The sequence below is a fragment of the Tupaia chinensis genome, unplaced genomic scaffold (genome assembly GCF_000334495.1).
Source record: "Tupaia chinensis unplaced genomic scaffold, TupChi_1.0 Scaffold000232_3, whole genome shotgun sequence".
Lineage (NCBI taxonomy): Eukaryota > Metazoa > Chordata > Mammalia > Scandentia > Tupaiidae > Tupaia > Tupaia belangeri.
Window position 1 is genome coordinate 340433 of NW_006159709.1, and position 17110 is coordinate 357542.

At 38.5% G+C, this 17110-nt stretch overlaps 1 long non-coding RNA gene across 1 annotated transcript in view; it reads left to right on the forward strand.

Moving 5' to 3' along the window:
• The first annotated feature begins 199 nt into the window (after nucleotides 1-199).
• The window catches only part of LOC102491838 (uncharacterized), a 279406-nt gene continuing 262495 nt past the window's right edge, over nucleotides 200-17110 (forward strand). Inside the window, exon 1 of the long non-coding RNA XR_003549373.1 lies at nucleotides 200-259. This is a non-coding gene — a long non-coding RNA (uncharacterized LOC102491838). The remainder of the gene's footprint in view (nucleotides 260-17110) is intronic.

Below are 17110 nucleotides of genomic sequence, written 5' to 3' on the forward strand. Positions count from 1 at the left end.
TGTGTTTCTGTGCACAAAAAGCCCTTTGCCCCCCCTTTTAAAAAAAAAAAAAAAAAAAAAAAAAGAGGTTCACACCGTATTCTAATTCTCATTTATGACGGAGCAAGGTGATTTGCATTTGGGAAGTTAGGAAAATCAGTTCTGTGGACTTCCTGCTTTCTATTTCGGGTCTCTGAATAGAACTTCCCATTTGAGTGGGACCAAGCAGAAAGCACAAAGCTGCAATTTTCTCCTGAAGTTCATTTGCCACGGGGATAAAGTAAGTTCATGGTCTGAGGTGTTTGCCTCCATGTGCTGCCACCTGCTCTCCCCACCCTCTAGCCCTGAAGTTTGCTCTTGTTTTAATACTGTTGGGAGTGAAATGAGTTCTTTTCCAGCAGGTCAAAGTCCTAAAGCTTTAGAGTAGGATTCTGTGCACCCAGGAGTTGCAGACATGCTGCTCAGCCTAGCTATCGAGAGGGTTCAGCGATTACAGCGGCTTCTCATTTTAGCAGTTCCTAAGAACTTCGTGTTCAGATTCCCTTCTGTAGGTGTCCTGTCTGAACATTTAATTTTACCTGCTAGTGTGAAAGGGTGATAGTGGGCAGAGTTTGTTGTTTTTCCTCCCCTTGCCGCAATTCTTCCTTCTTGTTCTTTCTCTGTTTATACTTTTAAAATGTGCCACCTTTCATGATCGCATTTGCTTCATTCCTAGCACCTTACAAGGCAAATATTGTAATTCTCCATTTCACAGTGTGTGAAACTGAGGGTTCAGCGAATTTTAGCAACCTGGCCAAAGCCACTCAGTGAATAACTGTGTGGAGAAGGAGTCCCTGGTTTTCTGTCTTCAGGTCTCTTGTGCTTTCTTTTTCTTGATATTGCACAGCTTTTCTGGTGGAAGTTGTGTGTGTAGGGCACAGTCAGAAGAGAGGAAATAGTGCCAGAAGTGGGAGGCCTGAACAGATCTCATCTACAATCGAATTGCATACCCCGATTAATAACCTAGAAAGTGTTAACTATACTGCCATGCAGTTCTCAAGCATACAGAATTTCAGGTCTGTTTTTGTGTCTCAGACATTAGTGAAATGTGACCGAGGGAGTCATGCATTGCATGCATTGAATTAGAGTCAGGTACAGGCCTAGCAGTATTGCACCCCTTGTATTCAGGTGAGGAGAGAGTTTTTGTTGGAGGCTGAACTAAAGACGGTATCAAAGAGACATTTTTATTTTCTTTGCTCCCAAGTCTTGGCAAGACAGACAGGAGTGAGGGGAATCAGCTGTGCATGTCTATCTAGACCTTAACATCTAATCAATCCTGGGAGTAGAAAAAAGGGATTCGAATTAGTAGCTGCTTAGAAGAACCTGGCAGTGAGCTCTGCTTCTTAGCAATGAGTGAAGGTGAGGACTGAGCAGAGAGGGAGACCCATAGAAATGTTGGCTGCCTGTCTCACCTGGCACATTTGTGGAATCACTCTGCCTGCCAGGGTTCTGTGAGGGACTCTTTGCTTTTGGAGGAGTCTACAGGATTCTACACATAACCAGGTTATTCCAAGGGACAGCAAACTCCCAGGGTCCTACTCTTCCAGGCTCTGGGCCAGCAGGTGTTTTCCTACGATGATCTGTGATCAGCACTGAGCCCAGGTGATGCCCTCTCTTTCTGAATCAAGCCCTTCCCTCCTCGGTCCCAAAGCAGAAGTGGCTGGGTGGGTGCTGAGCTGGGTGCTTGCTACACAGCTGTGGGATGCTGACCTTTTCCTTTACTGGGCTTACAAGATGACAGGGAACAAATGAGGAGGAACGTCAAATATTGTGGCAAGGAGGGGCTGACAAACATGGGCACAGCCAGCAGAAGCCTCCCACTGCCGTAAGGAGCTGGGAGAGAAGGATTTTGAGATTTGGGAAGGAATCTCATAAGTCTCTGTCCTATGCTAAATGATGAAACAAAGACCAACTTGGACTTGAATATGGTCCAGGTGTGGTTTAGTGTATCATGTAACCAGCTGACATGGTAGCAAGTACTCTGATAAAGATGGGGTGGTTTGGGACACAGAAGGGACCAGGCAGGTAGAGGACAAAGGAGGTGAGAGAGAGATGGTCTTAACAGTTGACCAGTGGCTATAAAGCCACATAGCACAGTCCTCAATTTCAGACCCCTGTCTCTGAACATGGCACCACAACAGCCATGTAATGTGTCCTTAAAAAACCTGTGAAGGAGGTTATGGCCTGATGATTAGGGAAGGTGAATCCCACATGGCCAACTATGTGGTTCAAGGACTGGATTGGAGGCTTTAAAAACATACATGTATACTTGCATGCTCAAAGTCTCAGAAAGGATGGAGAAATGGAGTAGAAGGGATTGTCATGTGATCAGGCCCCAGGTGGGGTGCTTTTTCCCTGTCCCTCCCTCTCTGTCTCTCTCTGGTGAGCTCATGTGCCCTTTAGAAAAATAAAACTTTTTTTAAAAAGCCCTTGAAAAAATATTTACAAATTAAATTGTCTGTCTGTCTTTATTGAGAGAGAGAGAGTGAGAGAGAGAGGTATGTATCTTTAAGAGGGTCTCACACTGCCATCTTCCTCCCAACTTTCCCAGCCAGCCAGGAACATGGGTGCACGGATGCTCGGCATGTGTAGGTTGACTGAGGAATGACCACTGAACCCCATATGGCTTTTGGCTTTGCAGAGCAATGTGCTACCACGGCTCCACCATGGCTGAGGCTATAGGAATTACTGTTGAAAAGAGTCACTTGAGGGAGTAGACAATTCTGTCCATCGTCAGTTTTGAATCTCTAGATTTTAAGGCATTCGTTCAAAGTAGGACTGAACATTTCATTGGACTGGATTTTTTCTTTTATGTATATGGCATGCAAACTTCCCAACATAATTCATTATTTCTCAGCTATTTTTACTTCTGACGTAGTAAAAGTTGAGGGAAAACTATTTCATATAACAGAATTTAAACAAAATGAAAAGTTATTTTCTTTAACGCCCTGGCCCTGTGCTTTTTAAAGGAAAGGCCTTCATCAACATACTTTTGAAGACATTTACCAAAGGAAAATCCTACCAACAGAGACTCAGCCTCTAAGTCTGGTGTTTAGAAAATGAACATTATTCTTTTTTCTAAACAGGACACTGTGAACTTAGTCATGTACACTATGAAAATAATTGGTGTGTGTTAGTACGCCTTGTGCCAGATTTCATGCTTGTTGAAAGGTGATTGGATTCAAACCAGTACATTTAAAGGTCAACTGGTTGTTCTGAAACTGCACAGAATTTTAACTCTTTCAGTATTGTGGATTTGAATCACAGGCCATTTTAGGAAAGAGGCGAAACTGCCTACTTGTATACTGCATTTTCATTTTCTGACCTTTCTGTCCTTAAATTTTTGGTAAAGTTCTCAAGACCTTCTTGTGGATGAAAAGGGTCTGAGAAATGAGTTCTCAGCTGGCATTTGGAAATGGGTGGGAGTAGAGACCAAATTCTTTTTAAACCACTAAATTTAGGTCAGAGTTCTAATGTGACAGCGCACATCAGAGAAGCAATGTCTAAATTTGTCAGGCTGAAAGTTCTTTCTTTTTTTAAGAAGAACTTCAGATTTGCTGCTAATAGTTAGCCCCCTCTCTCTTTCCTTCTTGTTTTCCCACATCTGAGCAACTTTAGTTAGGAAAGTGTGGGGTGAGAAACCCCTATGTAATTATAAATGTTGTTTGATGTTAGTTTTATTCCTGGAGCAGCTTTAACATTTTTCTGTCTTTTACATTTTTTCCCACAATTTTGGATGCACAGGTTAAATGTCTTATTGATCTTCAAAATATCTTAAGTCTCTCTATTTGCTGTGCATCCCCCAAATAAGAGAGGGTACCAACTGCCTCAAAGAAGGAAGGTGAATTTTAGTCACTTATTGATAAGTTTCCTTGTGTTTTAACATCCTAATGAACTCCTAGAAACATTTTTAACATTTCATTAGGAAGTCTAGTCCGGACGCTACAAAGGCAGTATCTTTCTTGAAGTAAAAACATTCTGAGATTGACATTAGGCATTTTCACAAATGCTACACAAAAGTTGGCAGGTTAAGGTAACTGAAGTCCAAGTATCTATTTACCTTGAGTATGTGTAAACATTGTAGTTCTAACTAAAGGCAAATTAAAAATTGATACGAGCTCCATTACGTCACACTGGTAATTCAATATTCTCTTTTTTCTTGGTTACCTTATTGTTTGTTCTCAGTTATTTTCTTTCTATATTTTCTAGACTTTTTTAGCTATGATATGTGTGCTAGGTGCTTACAAATACTGTGCCTCATTTTCTTCATGTGCAAAATGGGAATAACACACCTACCTGAGAGTTACTGTGAAAATTAAGTGTATTTATATGTGTAAATGGCTTGGAAGAATGCTTGGAATAAAACAGATGGTTAGTAAGTACTAACTCATTATTATATCACAATTTTTGTTGTAATTCTAATCTGTTTCATGTTGCTATGCCAGATAGAGATATTTGACTTGTAGGATTTCTTTTGGGTGATGTGATATAAAACCAGTAGTTTAGGTTAAAGCTGCCCTGCTTACCTCTCAGTATCCTGATCTCCTTTTCCAAAAGCCCAATTGAGGCTGTCTGGGAGACATCATATAGAAGATAGTGGTTCTGAACCAAAGAGTTGGAAAAATAAATTGCCAGGGTGTGTTTTTTTTTTTTTTTTAAAGAATTATTTACATCTATCTATCTATTTATCTATTTATTTTTGCCCAAAAGCAAGCCACCAGGTTTAGGACTAGAACCACGATCAGCCATGTGGGAGTCCAGTGCCCTTAATCACCATGGTGTCTGCCAGCCCTACCAGAGTTGGTTCTTAAGTACAAAGACATAGAGCCAGATGTGGATTGGTGGCAGGGGACTGTTCAGCCCCTGCACGGAAAGTAAAAAAAAGAAGGCAAATGCCAGCCAAAGGAATATGGCTCAGGGGTGGGTTCAGAAAGGGACCAGTGCGTGGGAGTCTAGAGGAGAAATATCTCCCTAGATGCTTGTTCTTTCTCTCACTTACTGCCTCTGCAGCACTGTCTGCCCTCTTCTTAAAGGAAATACACATTGCCTGCAACTTTCTTGCTGGGCTAATATCCAGTTCTTTCATCCTTTTCAATGACATTAAACTGGCTACTTTTATTGCATTGTTGTCACATTCCTCTGTAGTAGCTCATTTATAACCTACAGTTATTTAAGTTGATCAGTTAATTATGAATATTTACCACTGACTTTCATTCACTTCTATTTCATCATATTCTTAAATGTGAATTATAAACCTTAGTTGGTTTACATCTGAGCTAAAAGAGAAATGATACAGCTATAAAATACCTGTTAACAATAAGTACCAGGTGTTATAACATAGATGACACAGAGTTTTGTTGGTACTTTCAACATCTAATTTTTCAAATATTTTTGGCTATGATCAACAGTAAGAAACATATTTCTTTGCACAGCAATGCATGTGTATGTATATTTATGTGTGCGCACAGCTTAAACAAAAGTGCCATGCATTTTTATGTTAACTTACTGCATATAATACACTTTGATAATTTCTATCCTTTATATTTTATTGAAAATAAGGCTAATTTCACCCACTAAACATATAACCTGCAGTTTGGAAAACCTTCGTCTATAGCAAGGTCCCTAACCCTTTTAGGAACCAGGCTGCATAGTAGGAGGTGAGCAAGAGCAGCTTCATCTGTATTTACAGCTGCTCCCCATTGCTTGTATTACTGCCTGAGCTGTGCCTCCTGTCAGATTGATGGTGGCATTAGATTCTCATAAGATCGTGGATCCTGTTGTAAACTGTATTGTTGCATGTACCTTATGAAAATCTAATGCCTGGCGATCCGAGGTGGAACAGAGGTGATGATGCTAGCAGTGGGAAGTGACTGGAAATACTGCATTATAGTGAGTTGTATAATCATTTCATTATATATTAGAATGTAACAGTAACAGAAATAAAGTACACAATAAACGAAACCGTCCTTTCCCCCACTGCCTCCCTCCCTCCCTCCCTCCCTCCCTCACTGCTTCCATAGAAAACTTGTTTTCCATGAAATCAAGCCCTACTGCCAAAAAGATTGGGGACTGCTGATCTAGAGAACCATCCAGTGGTTGTCTCTTGAGCTTTTATGTGCTGTTCATGTATCATACATTATGGGTTGTGGCCATCTCAGTCATAGTTTGAGGGATTGCTTTCTCTTCTTATTTTAACTTAAAAAAATACAGTAGAGAAAAGGAAACACAGATAAAGAGTCAGCATATTATCTGCAAAACACTTAGTTCTTCCTCTCCTATCCCCTTTTCTAGTAAATATTTTCTTTCAATTTTCCAAAAGAAATCACTCTATATAATTTTTTTCACTTTTTAAAAATTGTTTTTAAATTTTTTTTCAGAGATTTTTTTTGCTATAGGGTACGTGCACTCCTTGGAGAAACAGATACAGAGAGACAGAAGGCGAGAAATAAACCCCTGGGGGAGGGGGGGTGGCCACACCACAATCCCTTCTCCTCCATTCTCCCCTCAGGATTATCAGCACACATGCACATGTGCCTGGTGTGAGGTTAAGCCTCTGTGTCTGGAAATCAAACTGCAGTCGACTACATGGGAGTCCAGCAACCATTATGTCATCTGCTGGTCCCACTTTTTTTTTTTTAATTTTGATTCTTGGTTTACATATAATCATTTTTCATCTTTGTGGGGTACAGTATGGTTTTTTCAAAGCAAGCACACAGTATGTAAAAATCAAGTATATGGACATAGTCATCTTATTTTACACTAAGTATTATGTTGTTTACTCTGTTGATTTCAAACATTATACACATTTAGAACTCATTTAAGAAAGAACTTGAAGCTCTAAATAAATGGGGGACTGCACCATGCATAGAAATATTATGTGTTACAACAATGTGAGTTTTCCCTTAAAGTCAAAGCTATTTCAGTCAAAATGCACTGCCTTTATAATTTTTTAAATGGAGGTTCACACTTTTATTCTAAAATTTATATGGAAATGCAGTTAGCCAAGAATAGCCAATAGAGCTCTAGAGAAAAACAAAAAAACAAAACAACAACAACAACAAAAAAACAAACGAGGCAAGACTTAAACTATCTGATGTTAATATTTATAATAATTAACAAAATGAAGTGTGGTATTGACACAAAGAAAAGTAGTTCACTTTAGTGGTCTTATATGTCTACTGTTATATATATTACTATACATTTGATATTTTTGGTGCCACTGTAAAATACATTGTTTTGTAAATTTCATTCTGTTACAAATACCAGAAATAGGTTTTTCTAGCCATTACCCTTGCTAAATTCTGTGATTAATTCAAGCACTTTATGTATAGATTCTTTTGAATACTATAATCATATTGTGGAAGAATTTTTTACTTGTTCTTTTCCATTCCTATACCTTTTATTGTTTTTGTTTCACCCACCCTTTATTGCTTTGGTTAGGATTTTCACTGATAACTAGAAATAGTGATGGCAGGTATCTTTTTTCTCTTCCTTGATTTCAGAAGAAAAACTTTCAACATGCAATATTTAAAATTTTTTTGGTAGTGTTTAAAAACTTATTTTCATAAATGTCATTTTTTTGTATTTTAAAAGTCCTCATTCATTTCTAGTTTTCTAAGAGTTTTCTTATCATAAGTAGATGTTAAAAACAAATGATTTTTTTTTTTTTTTTTAGCTTTTGCTATAGGGCATCTGTGCTCACTAGAGATAGGAGAGAGAGAGAGAGAGAGAGAGAGAGAGAGAGGTATCACACCCAGGAGGAATAGCCGTGCTACAGTTCCTTCCCATTCACCTCAGGATTTTGGGCATCCCTTGCACAGATGCTTGGTGTTTTTTTTCAAGCCTCTTGGTCCAGGACTTAAGCTGCACAGTCAGCCATGTGGAATCCACCACCTTAACCACCATGCCACTAGCTGGCCCTCAAATGGTATTTCTGAATCTATCAAACAATAAAGATTTTTCCTTTATTCTATTTATCTGGTTAACTACAAATAAATTGATATTGTGAATGTTAAACCGACCTTGTATTCCAGGACTAAGTTAAACTTAGTTATAATGTTATTAGATTTAAATAGTTAATATTTAAAAAAATTTAAATGAACATGTAATAATTTTACCTATTTATCAGGGTACAAATATGTGATTTTACAGTATAAGAATACAATGAGTTATGATTCATTCAGAATAACTAACATATTTATCATCTATCATTGCATGTGTTGGGAATACTTAAACTATTCTCTTTTAGTTACTTTGAGATATGCAAGTTGTTGTCCTCTGTACTCTCCTAACTGTAATACCAGAAATTATTCCTTCTACCTATCTGCACTTTTATTTCTGTTAATAACATCCATCTATTCGGGACCAGCAGTTAGCGTAATGGCTATGTTGCTGGACTCCCATGTAGTCGACTGCTGTTTGAGTCCCGGACCCGGTGGCTTGAACTCACACTGGGCGTGTGTGCGTGCGTGCCCAAGATCCTGAGAGGAGAATGGAGGAGAAGGGATTGCAGCGTGGCCTTCCCCCTGGGGGGTGATTTCTCGCTTTCTGTCTCTCTGTCTCTCTCTGTCTCTCTCTGTCTGTCTGGCGAGCGCATGCACCCTATAGCAAAAACCTCTCAAAAAAAAAAAAATTCCTCTATTGTCCTCTGCCCTCATTGTTCTGAGACTATGGCAGTCATTCTTCCTCCTTCTATCTTTATGAGGCTTTTTCTTTTTTTTCTATTTCCATATATGAAGGAGAACATATGGTATTTTTCTGTGCCTGGCTTATTTCACTTAACACAGTGTCATCCAATATCACTTATTTAATGTCAAATGATAGAAAATTGTCCATTTAAATGGCTGAATAACATTCTATTTTACATATATCCCACATTTTCTTTATCTATTTGTCAGTTGATGGACACTTAGGATGCTTCTATATCCTGGAAATTGTGAATAGTACTTTAATAAACATTGGTGTGCAAATATCTTTATGTCATACTGATTTATTTTCCTTTGAGTATATTCTTAGTAGTAGTATTTCTGAATAATTAAATTTTTATTTTTGTTTTTAAGATTTTTAAATCTTTTAAAAAGAATTATTTATTTAATTATTATTATTATTATTATTTTTAATTTGTTCTAGGGCATATGTGCTCACCAGAGACAGGAAAAGTGATAAGGCAAGCTGACAGAGTTGGGACTCAAACTATGGTTGGCTATATGGGAGTCCAGCACCTCCACCACCATGCCACCTGCTGGACCCAGTTTTATGAGGTTTTTATACCATTTTGCATAATAGCTATACCTATTTACATTCCTAACAACAGTGTAAAACTGTGCATTTCTCTGCCAGTATTTGTTATTTTAATTTAATTTTATTTTTTTCAATAATAGCCACTCTACTTAGGGTAAATTGGTATCTCATTAATGTTCAATCTTCATTTCCTTGATGATAAGTGATGTTGAGTATTTTTTTATGTTTTTCAGCCATTTGTATGTCTTCTTATAAGAACCGTTTATTCAGGTAATTTTCCCATTTTGAAGTTTTTTATTTTTCTATTGAGTTGTTTGATTTCTTATATGTTCTGGTTATTAATTCCTTGTCAGATGGATAATATGACAATATTTTCTGCCATTCTGTGGATTATACCTTCACTATATTGGTTGTTTCCCTTGCTGAGCAGAAGCTTTTTAGTTTGATATAATCCCATGTCTATTTTTTCTTTTGTTACTATGTCTTTTTCTTTTTTTAAGAGAGAAAGACAGACACAGTGAAATTGAGAAATCACTCCCAGAGGGATGACAACACCACAATCCCGTCTCCATATTCCTCTTGTGATTTTGGGTAGGTACGCTCATGTACCTGGTGTGATTTTTTTTTTTTTTGAGAGGTTTATGCAATAGGGCGCGTGCACTCGCCAGACAGAGAGAGACAGAGAGACAGAAAGCGAGAAATCACCCCCCAGGGGGAAGGCCACGCTGCAATCCCTTATCCTCCATTCTCCTCTCAGGATCTTGGGCATGCATGCACACGCGCCCAGCATGAATTTTAAGCCACTGGGTCCGGGATCTGAATGGCGGTCGACTACATTGGAATACAGTGACATAGACATTACACTAACTGCTGGTCCCCTCCTGGCATGATTTTAATGCAGTCTGCCATGTGGGATCCAGTTACTTAACCTTCATACCACCTGCTGGCCTTGTTGCTGTGCTTTTGAAGTATTATTCATGAACTCTTTGCCAGTACCAATGTCTCAAAGTATTTCCTTTGTTTCCTTCTAGTAAGTTCATTGTTTCAAGTTTTATGTTTAAGTTTTTAATTTTTGGGGGTTGATTTTTGTATATAGTCAGAGATAGAGATCTAGCTTAATTTTTCTGTACATGGAGCTCTAGTTTTCCCAGCACTACTTATTGAAGAGACTGTTTTTCCTCCATTGTATGTTCCTGCCACCTTTGTTGAAAATCAACCATATATTCATGGAATTATTTCTTGATTCTCTGTTTCATTCCTTTGGTCTATGTCTGTTCATTTTGGCAATTCCATGCTGGTTTTTGTTACTATGACATTATAGTATATTTTGAAATTTGTAATTATAATGTCTCCAGCTCTAACCATTCAGGATTCATTTAGATTTACCCATATATTTAGCCTCTTTTTTTTTTTTTTTTTTTGCTCATATTCTCCCCTCTGTATCTGTCTTCTAACTGTGATTAGCTAGAATTTTCTTCCTGCTTGAAGAGTATCTATATCCTTGAGTATGTGTCTGTTGCTGAGGAGTCTCCCAGTTTTGTTTTTCTTAAAGCGTCTTTATTTTGCCTTTGTTTCAGAGGTATATTTTCACTAGGTATAGAATTCTAGGTTGCAATTTTATTTTTATTTTAGCATCGAAGATACTCTGTTACTTTCTGCTTCTATTGCCATCCAATGTTTCTAAATATTACTTGAATAGCTACAAACATTTACTCAAAATTATTTAACTCAGAGAATGAAAAAAATATATTCACAAACACATAGTTTAATTTTCTATGAGATTAAAAGATATTGCAGTAACTGCCTTACCACTTGCTTTACTTTCTTTTATTTTTTAATTTTTTGTCTCTTCTATCTGTCATTTATGCTATTGCCAGAAATGATCTTTTTAAACAAAATCATGCCATAATAATTTTCCCACACATTCATAGACACTCCATTGTCTTTGGAAATAGTTCAACCCTACGAAGACTTCAAGGCTCTCTGTGGCTTTGCCCACCTATCTTTGCTGCCTTCTGCTTCCTTTGCTATACCCTGCACTTTGACTAATTGTAAATCTTCATTAATACTCTGTCTTTCCAAGGTTTCTTTAGGTAGAAATGTGTTTGTAGTTTTTTTTTTTTTTATTAAAATTGTGCTCATTCTTTAAGATACAAGATAAACACTGTCATATTTATAAAGTCCCCCCAAACCTGGAGGATGAGTTCAAGTTAGGCTAAAGAGGAGTATGGTTCGTAGCAGTCCAAGATAGGGAGAAAAAAATAGAAAGAAACCTCAAAATGGAGACCAAGGGCAGAAAATATTTTGCAGGATGCTGCCGTGCTGGCTTCCTCCTCTGCTCTTTCTTTCTGTGTATTTTCCTCTGACTGGCTGCTGAGAATTTTTGCACCTTGGAAGCTGGAGGATGTATCACACTGTCCTAGTAGCTGCTATGTAGAGTCCTCCCACTTGCCTCTCTTTTGCTTCCTGTGCTTGGCAGAGCTCCTTGCTTCCTGGACTTCCTATGCACTTTGTCTTCCTTTCAGTCCCAGGCCTGGCCTCTCCTCCTTATCAGAGGATAACTGTTCCTCAGAGTTGGCTTGTGGTTGGATCAGTGGTGGTGAAACTGGCTATGACAAGGTTCCTCTCCTGCTCCCACCTACAGGTTGCCTGCCTAGCTCTCATGCTGGCCCTGCTGGCACCAGTCACTCTCATTCATCGTGCCATTCACTGTCTTTCATCGTCCTCTACACCAAAAGGCTCTGTTCTGTGCCAGGGAAGCTCGTTAGGCCAAGTATTCATCCCAAATGTTGATAAACCTAGCCCTATGTGAAAAAAAAACTATTTCCAAAGAACATGGCCTTCTAGAGGCTGAAGACATAAAAGAAGAGTAGGGTGGGGAGGAGGTGGAGTAGGATTAAGTGCAAAAGGAGACTCCAAGAAAAGGTCAGGCATGAATGGAGAGGGAAAAAGGAAAAATAGAATCTTGGTCTAAACAAGGCCAGAGCTGTAGCCAAGAAGCAAAGGTGAATTCATTGGTAGGTTAAGGGAAGGGAAGATGAAATGAAAGAAAAAAAAAAAAAACTGCAGAGGAGGCTGATCCTTTTGTACAGTGGTTAAGCATAAGGAACTGGATCCCACATAGCCAACTGTGGTTTGAGTCCCAGCCTGCATGACTTGAAAAACATGTAGAGTGTGTGTGTGTGTGTGTGTGTGTGTGTGTGTGTATGCCCAAACTCCGGACAGGATGGAGAAATGGATTATCTTGTGTGGAAGAGAGAGACAGAAACAAGGACAAAGATTCAGAAAGACAGCACCTTTAATGACCCTGTGATCTTCCACTAACTTTCTGTGAGCCCCAGATCATGGCCAGGCATATGCCCAGCACACTCTAGACATGAACTGGGAACCTTCTCACATAGCATTATTTTGTAGAGCCACTGTGCCATCACTACCGTCTGGTCCCAAAGTAAGATATCTTTGAACAGAAACATATGTAAAAAAAAAATGCTATATATTGATGGGTTGACAAATAATATCATGATCAGAAGCTTGCAGGAACTGAACCTTGGATTTCTTCTAGAAGCAATGGTTTAGTATTTGCTAATCTAGTGTTCTCAGTGACTTTATAGTATATAACTGCCACAAATAACAAGAATCAGCTGTGTAAACATTTTATTTAAGCTGAAGTGATGGCCTGTGCATATGTGTGTTTAGACATTAGTCAACCCAAGCAAAAAGAAAATTTTATTTTACTTGTTTTATTTGACTGTCCTCTTTGGGCTAGATCTTCTTTGGTTCATGTTAACACAGAGTTTTTTGTGAATATGGTGAGTAAGTTAGGCAGTTGAGTTAGATGGAGCTTGTGCACTCAATGGGCTTTCAATCAATTATGGAAGATAGAAGTATTGATGTTAATTTGTATTCCTAGAGCAGATATAAAGGGGATTACTCCCAAGGAGTTCTGTTGGGGGAAAGAAAATAATCATAAATGGCCCACAGAGTGATTATCTACAGCAGATGAGTGAAAGCTGACATTATCTTAGACTTCCTGGATTTATTGATGAAAGGAATGCTAGAGACCCAGCCTGTGATAAGGACCTAAGCATGTGTGGATGTAGAGCTAGAACCAGAAACCTAGTCTCTTGGCTCAAGCTGAATCCTTTCTCACTAAACCATATATGCTGTATGTGCTTAAGCTGATTATTGGAATACTGGTTTACAAATGAGCTCATGTTCCAGAAATTCCACTTAGGCCAGATGTTTAAAAGTTGGTTGGAGGTTGTTCCAGGATGAGCTCCAAGGAGACTATTTTACTATATAGTGCTGTGAGTATTTTTATAGAAATATGTTTATAGATTTAGAGTGATTCTCAAAGGAGTTTATGGTGCCAAAAAGTCTAAGAACTGTGCATATTCAGAGGTTGACTTTGTATCACCAACAATAAACTAGACTCAGGTTAATGGTGCTTTCGACATTGATTTTTTTTTTTAACATTATCAATCTAGTAGAGGATTTCTTCCCCCCCACTTAAAAAAAATGCCAGAGGGAATGTCGGAAGGAAGGAGAGAGAGAGAGAGGGAGAGAGGGAGAGAGAGGAGACCTCTAATGGGCCTTGGTCATACTGTAGTTTTTCTCCCTTCAAATCTACTCCTTGTTAGGATTTTAGGCACACATGCACACATGCCCAGCATGTTTCTCAAGCTGCTGGGACCAGCGTTTGAGCTGCACTTGGCTATGTGGGCTCAGGCTCCACATGCACAGGGCTTAACTACCATGCTGCAGGGCTGATATCTTTTTTTTTTTTTTTTTTAGAGCTTTTTGCTATAGAATATGTGTTCTTGCCAGAGAGACAAAGCGAGAAAGAGATAGAAGGTGAGAAATCACCCTCCAGGGGAGATGGCCACATGCAGTCCCTCTCCTCCATTCTCCTCTTGGGATCTTGGGCACACACACGTGCCAAGCATGTGTTTCAAGCCGCTGGGTCTGGGACTAGAACCATGGTCAACTATGTGGGAGTCCAGCAATGTAACCATTATGCTATCTGCTCGTCCCTAGGGCTGGTACCTTATAAAAGAAAAATTCTCATTGTTGGCTAGGGTTTAGTAAAGCAAAACTTCCTGTACTGCCAGAGATAGCATAAATTGTTAAAACATTTCTAAAAAAAAAATTTAAAAAAATTACCAGAGGTATGCATGCTCACCAGAGGAAAAGAGAGCGAGCGAGAACAAGAGAAACTACTCCCTAGTGAATATGGTCATGCCACAATCCGTTCTCCATTTCTCCCAACTTTTTGAGATTTTTGCATGTGTGCACATGTGTCCAGCATGTATTTCAAACCCCTGGGGTCAGGATTTGAATCTGGTTGGCCATGTGATCCCTTAACCACAAGGCCCCTAAAAAGACATTTTGTACCTTTGAAGTAGGCACCACATTTGCTCTTCAAGAATATATTCTGGGGCCGGCAGGTGGCGTGGTGGTTAAAGACGCTGGAGTCCCACATGGCCGACCATGGTTCAAGTCCTGAATCTGGTGGCTTGCTTTCTCACTTTCCCTCTCTCTCTCTGTCTCTGTATGATCAAACTGGAAAGTAACAATAATAATAAATAAAATTAAAATAAAATAATTATTTAAAAAATATATTCTAAGGAAGTTAACAGAAAATAATTAAGGTAGTAATTAGAACTTATATGCGAAGATAGTCATAGCACTTTGGTTACGATAAAAACTAATAAAAAACTACGATAAAAAATTCAATCAAGTGTCTAAAAATTATAGTTTCAGAAGATCATTTGTATCATGGAAAATTATTTATGACAGGGTATGGTATGAGAAAGAAAGTCTCAGCATGTATAGTGTTTCACAGTTTGTGTGTATGTGATCCAAAGAATATGCATGAACAGATTTTTATCCTCTGATAATGGGACTCTGGGTATTTCTTTTTTATTCTTGTTTTTGCATTTTTCAAATGACCTAAGTGATTATGTATTTTTATAATCAGAAAGCTGTTAAACCACATTTTGTCCCATTTGAACTATTATATGCTTAAGGGAAATTCTGTCCTTATTTTTCAGTCCCTACCTTTCAAAATGTCTTATGACTCATTTTGGCTGAAAGTTAAAATGGAATCTCAGATCACATGTATTTAATTGCAGACCCCCTTTCTTCCCACATTATCAAGTCAGCCTAAAAGCTTATCAGTCCTTGGTGACTCTGGCCTGTTCCTTTCCTTCTTCTTTTTCTTGTTTCTCTGATTTTTTTTTTTAACCTTAAATGGTTTGCTTTTCTTTGGCAGCTTTAGCCTTTCCCCCCTTTGCTGTGCTGTGAATATAATTGTGCTACTCAGCTTTTCCGGTATTTACCCCTTTTCCCATGTTTCTTTGTTCTGGTGTTTAATTTTGTAAGGTAGAGGAAGCATTTATGGAAGAATCTCTTTTATACCTTATAACCTTGGTAGCACAATTGTATTAATTTAAAAATTTTTATTTCCTTGAGCATTTCACAAGTATTTTTCCACTATATCAGGAGCATGTGTGCATGTATGTATACATAGGTATGCAAGAATGAGAGTGTGTTCATGTGTGCATATGTGCATGTGTGTGCAAACATGTGTAAGTATATTCATATGTGTGAATAAATACTGTATTTCCTCCAGGTCAGGAACAGTGTCATTTTCTCTATAGTCTGTAGAAACAGGGACTTCATTTATGTTCACTGCCCATTCACTGACAGCTCTGTTTAGCCTTGTTTCCAGCTTACTCTCAAAGCCCCACCTGGGATACACAGGAAGGATTGCTCTCATCCATTCTGGTACCAGCAGGCTAGCACCCGTTCTTAGAAGCTCTGATGAAGATGAAACAAACTGGTTTGTCTCTCTGGATATTCCAGCTGCTGCCTGGTTGGGTTAAGACAAGCAGGATGACTTTTAATCTCCCCAAAAGCCTACTAATTCACAAAGAGATACATATTTAGATAATATGGTAGAACTTGGTTGATGTATAGTACACTTCCCATCTCGGGGGAGGGGGACCAAGACCCCAGTAGATTCCTGAAACCAAGGATAGCCCCAAACCTTATGTATTTTATAGCAACAAACCCTGTATACTTAACACATACATAGATTCCTATGAAAAAGTTTAATTTACAAATTAGGCACAGTAGGAAATAAACCACAATAATATTGAAATAAAACAACATATTGTAATAGAAGTTATGTGAATGAGGTCTCTCATTTAGATGATCTTACTGTACTGTACCATGGCTAATAGAAACTGTGGAAAGCCAAAGCACGGATGAGGGAGACCACTGTAGGTGTGAATGCAAACTAAATTAAAATGGCACCTTGAGGGGAGTGCTAGGGACCAAATAAGAGATGGAGCCAGAAGTCAAGGCTAGGATTCCCAGGATGAACAGTTTTGTGCATATATTGAAATTCAAAGTAGTTCTTTGTAATTGAAGTACTATACTTAGTTTATTTCCATGAGTCTAAGATCTGGCTTTGAAGCTGGCTCCAGGGTATATCCATCAGCACAGAGCCTTGAAAGTTTGCCTGCTAAATCAGACCTCCAATGAAAAGAACCAGGCCAATATGACACTGGCTTGTAGTGTGCACACACCCGTGGCTGCATCATCGAGTGCTCAGTTCTGTGTCTCACAGTGGAGAAAAATGAACATTGATATTCTTTCTGGGATTGAGAACTCTTTATTCTTTATCCAGAAGGCAGAGCAGAATAGGGGGAAAAACAACTAGTGAGGCAAATGCTTTATCCCAATGTTATTTTCTTAAAAATCCAAAGTCATATGGGTGTATTAATAATATAGGCTTTATTAAGTTTGCTTGATTGGAAACAAGTATACAAATTATACAAAATTC